Here is a 6,597-nt window from a genome sequence, read left to right as displayed (position 1 = left end):
ATATGATAAACCCATAGTTAACATCATACTCAATGGCAAAAACTAAAACCATTTCCCCTAAGAAAAGGAACCAGACAGGGATGCCCACTCTCACCACTCCTGTTTGACATAGTACTGGAAGTATTAGCCATTGCAATTAGACAAGAAGAAGAAATAAAAGGCATCCAAATTGGAAAAGAAGTAAAGCTGCCCTTATTTGCAGATGACATGATATTATACATAAAAAACCCAAAAGACTCCATCAAAAAACTAACAGACTTAATAAATGAATTCGGCAATGTAGCAGGATACAAAATTAATGCCAAGAAATCTATAGCATTTCTATACACCAATAGTGAACTTACAGAAAGAGAGACTAAAAAAGCAATCCCATTTACCATCGCACCAAAAAAATTAAGATACCTAGGAATAAACTTAACCAAGGAGGTAAAAGACCTATATGCGGAAAACTACAGGACACTGAAAAAAAGAGATACAGGAAGACGTAAACAGATGGAAGAACATATCCTGTTCATGGATTGGTAGAATCAACATCATTAAAATGTCCATACTACCCAGAGCAATCTATAGATTCAATGCACTCCCCATGAAAATACCAATGGCATATTTCACAGACCTAGAAAGAACTCTCCAAAAATTCATCTGGAATAAAAAAAGACCTCAAACAGCCAGAGCAATCCTGAGAAAGAAGAATAAAGTAGGAGGGATCTCAATGCCAGATTTCAAGCTGTATTACAAAGCCACTGTCCTCAAAACAGCCTGGTACTGGCACATATAGGTCAATGGAATAGAATAGAGAATCCAGATATTGACCCAAACCACTATGTGTAATTAATATTTGACAAAGGAGGCATGAACCTACAATGGAGTCAAGACAGTCTCTTCAATAAATGGTGTTGGGAAAATTGGACAGATACATGCAAAAAATGAAACTAGATCACCAAATTACACCATACACAAAAATAAACTCAAAATCCGTACAGGACTTAAACATAATACTGGAAACCATAAAAATACTAGAGGAATCCACAGGCAGCAGAATCTCAGACATATGCTGAAAGAACTTCTTCACTGATACTGCCCCTAGGGCAATGGAAGCCAAAGAGAAAATAAACAAATGGGACTACATCAAAATAAAAAGCTTTTGCACTGCAAAAGAAACCATCAACAAAACAACAAGAAACCCCACTGTATGGGAGAACATATTTGCAAATGTTATCACTGATAAATGTTTAATCTCCAACATCTACAGGCAGCTTATACAACTTAATAAAAGGAAGATAAATGATCCAATAAAAAAAAATGGGCAACAAACCTAAATAGAATCTTTTCGAAAGAAGACATAAGGAAGGCCAAGAGACACATGAAAACATGCTCAAAGTCACTAATTATCCGAGAGATGCAAATCAAAACGACAATGCGATACCATCTCACACCTGTCAGAATGGCTATCATCAACAAATCAACAAACAACAAGTGTTGGCGAGGATGTGGAGAAAAAGGAACCCTCGTGCACTGCTGGTGGGAATGCAGACCGGTGAAGCTACTGTGGAGAATAGTATGGAGTTTCCTCAAGAAACTTAAAATGGAACTCCCATTTGACTCAGTAATCCCACTCCTAGGAATATATCCTAAGAAACTAGAAACACCAACCAGAAAGGATATATGCACCCCTATGTTCATAGCAGCACAATTTACAATAGCTAAGATTTGCAAACAGCCTAGGTACCGGTCAGCAGATGACTGGATCAGAAAACTATGGTACATCTACTCAATGAAATACTATGCTGCCATAAAAAGAAGGAATTCTTACCATTTGTAGCAACCTGGATGGAATTAGAGAACATTATGCTAAGTGAAATAAGCCAGTCAATGAAAGAAAAATACCACATGATCTCACTGATTTGTGGATAATAAAAAACATTATAAACTGATGAACAAAAAGATAGATACAGAGGCAGTAAAGCATCAAACAGACTGTCAAATTACAGCGGGAAGGTTAAGGAGAGATGGGGGATATAAGAGATCAACTGAAGGGCTTATATGCATGCATATAAGAATAACCAACCGAAGCAAAACATTGGGGGGTGAGGGCATGTATGGGAGTGGGTGGGTGGGTGGGGCACTGGTAAGATATGTACACATATAATACCTTAATAAAAAAATTGCAAAAAAATAAAAATAAAAATAAATGAAATTTAAAAACGTATCTTTATAAAAGTGAATAAAATGTGCTAGGCACTAAAAAAGCATCTGATCAAAAATACAACAGCCATATCTGATTATTGAAGTACTATTGTCAATGCACAAACAGATAGTTGCTAAATATCTTTCACTTAAAATCCTCTAAAAGGCCTCATGGCACTTGGAATAAATTTTACAGCCTGAACAAGACTCTGCAGGCTCGGGACCCCATTGGCCTGCACAACTTCCTGTCTCATACTCTCCTCTTTCCTCCAGCCACACGGGCCCTATTTCATCCCTTCAACCCAGTGAGCCCTTCTCCACCTCAGGCCTTGGCACACACACCTCTCTGTCTGCAGGCTCTTTCCTCAGGACTTCATAGGACTGACTTTTTTCTCCTTTACATCTAACCCCAAAAAAACATCAACATGTGGAAAGTGTTCCCTATCTCTATATCATGAAAGTAAATAGAGTCTATTTATATTCTCTCATTTTTTATTTTTCAATCCACCTGCATTAATTTTCAAAAGGAAAAAGACACAATAAAATATATTAATCTTAAATACATTTAAAATGTCTTTGGTAAGATCTGAAATATTGATCTAAAGTTTTCCCCTCAATAATTGACCAGCTGTCCCAGTGCTATTTATTGCCAAAGGGCCCGCATAATGATCCACTCAGTCCCACGTGTGCTCAGCCCTGTTCCTGATGTCGCTGCCCAGCTCCCGTGGCCTGCTCACTCCAGCACCCATTCCGCACTGCTTGAGAAGCCTGTCTGTTTGACAGAGCAAGTCCCCTTCTTATATTCTTTTCTACTGTTTCCTGATTTCTTTGCATATTTATTTTTAGATAAAATTTAGGATAGTTTTTGTTACCCAAAATCCTTATGATTTTTACTTCAAAAAATTTCAGATTAATTCAGGAGAATATGTGCCTTTGCGATATTTTATCTTTCTATCCAGAAATTAGCAAGTCCATGCATTTATGATTAAATGGAGAAATAGAGCATTAGAAGGCCCTGGGCAATTCCTCTTAACATCTTACTGCTTTAGATTGTTTCGTTGATGTTACACTTTGTATTTCCACCTGAGGATTGTTTACATACATGTGTATTTATAATAGTAATGGGCCATGTATATTGAGTGCCCACCACATACCAACGCTTTGTGTTAAGAACTTTATTACTCAATTTTATCCTTGCAACTCATTTTTCACTTGAAAAGAACAAGCCTTAAAGAACTCAGCTAACATGCCTTAGGTTTCAATGCAAGTGGCAGTGCCATTCTTCTCACTAATTTTTTTTTTAGTTAATCCTCACCCAAAAATTAGTTTCCATTCACTTTTAGAGAGAGTGGAAGGGAAAGAGAGGGACACAGAGAGAGAAACATAGATGTGAGAAAGAGACATCGATTGGTTGCCTACTGCGCTTGCTCCTACCAGGGCCAAGGATCTAGCCTCCAATTGAGGTATGTACCCTTGACTAGAATCAAACCCAAGACCCTTCAGTCCACTGGCTGCCAACTATTAATAGCTAACAGCTCTCTTTCTCTCATTCGCTGGCTGCTCTAATTTAATTGAGAACATCAGAAGTATTTTCTAGTCACTAGTATAAAGAATCTTATTAAACTCACTGAAATCACATGTCCACATACAACCATCATCACTGTGGTCTGACCAGTTAGATGTGCTGATACCTCAACTCCAGGGCCCTGACCCACACACCCCAGAACCACCTGGATGTGGAAATTGGCAGCTGTTAGAAAGAGGGAAATGGAAGTCATGTCCACCACAGGCCATTGTCAAATAAAATATTGACTTGTGGTTTCCACTCTGACATATAAGAGCTTGGAAGTCCTTACTCTCATCCTTACAATAAAAAAAAAAAAAAAAAAAAAAAAGATGCCCGGGGCGGTTTGGCTTAGTGGATAGAGGGTCGGCCTGCAGACTAAAGAGTCCCAAGTTCGATTCTGGTCAAGGGCACATGCCCAGGTTGTGGGCTCAATCCCCAGTGTGTGTGTGGGGGGGAGCGGCATGCAAGAGGCAGCAAATCAATGATTCCCTCTCATCATTGATGTTTCTATCTCACTCACCCTCTCCCTTCCTCTCTGAAATTAATAAAAAGTATTTAAAAAGAGATGAACAATCCAAAAAACAGAAACTCTTTCAATCCATCTGAAATTAACTATGACTGTGAAATTAACCTTTGCTGTTGCAAACCACGGAGATTTAGAGCTTCTTTAGCACAATACAACCTAGCCTATCTTCCTGTTAAGATGGAAAACGTCTTTTCCCTTCAAAGTGAGAAGACAGATTTGACCACACCAAAATGTAATGCATCTATTTGGCAAATCGCATCAAATTGAGACAAATGGCAAACTAGAGAAATCATTTGCAAGTTACATGGCAAAAAGCTGATATCCATAACAGTTCAGATTACCTAACAATCCAATGGAAAAGAGGGCAAAGGGTCTCAAACTGAAATTCCAAAACAAGGACTAGGCCAAAAAATATGTAAAAGATATCCAACTGCAGTTTAAACCAGAGTGAAAAATTCAGATGAAAATATTGCTCTTTCTCACCCTGGACAGGGTGACTCATCAGTTGGTTGGGGAGTCATCCCATACACCAAAAGGTTGCAGGTTTGATTCCCGGTCAGGACACATACCTAGGTTGTAGGTTCTGAAAATGTTCTGGAACTAGAACTAGAAAGTGTTTGTGATGTTATGGAACACTTGCGAAAAATTGTGAATGTACTTGATTTGGAATTTACACTTTGAAGGTTCATAGAGCTAAAATTTATATAATTTAAGTTAAATTTATTTTTAATAGTATTTCATTAAATTTTATTCAAAATACATTTGATTTTACTCAATAGCATAAGAAAAACCAAATTCAAAGTATATGTAAGATAAACACAAACATTTTGAAAGCTGTTATTTTGCGGAGGGGAAGCCCTCTCTGCCATGGCAGCTGACACAGGCTGCCGCCCAGGACCTGGGACCACAGGCCTCCCAGGAGCTGAGGCGAGTGGCTCACAGGCTGCAGGTGGTTCCACATCTGGAAGTTCAGTGACAGCTGTGCCTGGAGCCTGCTCTGGCTCTGGAGAGGGCACCAGAGTTGACGTTTTCTCTTTAGGTGTTTCTTCATCTTGCTCTGGAGCTGCTTCTGTAGATCCAGGAAGAGAACATGTTACCACCATGACTGCCTTTTGTGTATCTTCCAAGGAAGGGAACCTCCCATCTCCATCACTGAAGTCCCAGTTCAAGCCCCCACCCCAGGAAGTCCTCCAGACTGCAGGCCATGGGCACTGACCTGAGCGGCTCTGTACTCCTGCCTAACCCCAGCCTTTGGGAGCTCTTCTCTGTGTGGCCCAGCCGCATGCCCTGCCCCTCACACACACCACCCACTCCTCCTCCTCCTGTGTCTCCGCCTCAGTGGGCTCAGGTGCTCCAGCTGTGAGGGAGATACTGGGCCTGGTCTGGCAGGTCTGGGACTGGAAAGTTGATCTCTATGGAGGCCAAAAGCATGATAAGGCTGGGAAATTATGGAGGCCGATAAAAATCTTGAGGGTACTGGTCCAGCCAGATGCCCAGGTGCAGGAGATGGCCCTGGGGAGAGAGAGAGGTGGACAGCAGGGTCGGAGGCCTGGCCTTTCATTCCACACAGCCCTCCCAGAGCACCACTCAGAGAGCCTGGGGTCCTGTGCCTGCTGCTCCTGCCCATCCAGAAGCCAGACCTACTCCTTGTCCACCTTCAACCTGGCAGTCCTGGCAGAGATGTGTCTGGTCACCCAGGAGGGGCTGGCAGAAAGCGCTCCTAACTGACAGATCTGGATCAATGAGGGAACCACTTGTCCCCGTTCTTCAGGGGAACCTGAGATGCTCTCTCAGTGTCCCTGTCCCCTCTCCCTACCCTCCCCCCCCCAAATGTCAACTCCATGAGGACAGGGAAGGCTGGTGTCCACTCTGTTCATGTCACTCATTGGCACACAGTAGGTGCTCCAGGAATAGCTGACCAATGAGCGAACAAGGAAAATCCATCTACACCTGGCTTCCCAGAGACGTCCTAACACCTCAGACTTCGGCTCCTGCACCTACATGCGGCCTAATTCACTAGCTGCCTGTGGGGTTCTTCTCCTCCATTGACATTTACCTGGTAACTCCCATGGGTAGAGAGCAACAGCCAAGCTGCCACTGAGGAGGTTCTACCAGATTAGTGAGCAAGGTCCCTGGATAGGGGTACAGGCAGGGCTGGAATTAGAACCAGAAGGCTATGAATTCTCTGAGGGGCTCACTCTGTCCACTGACCGCCCCACTCGCCCACACCACCCATATCCACATGCACAGCTCTCTGGCTTGTTCTTTTTCTAGGAGAAGCCCTCAGACCTCCACCCTCTTGCAGAAACCCCACCAT

This window comes from Plecotus auritus (genome assembly GCF_963455305.1).
Source record: "Plecotus auritus genome assembly, chromosome: 7".
Classification (NCBI taxonomy): domain Eukaryota; kingdom Metazoa; phylum Chordata; class Mammalia; order Chiroptera; family Vespertilionidae; genus Plecotus; species Plecotus auritus.
This window is presented reverse-complemented; position numbering follows the sequence as displayed.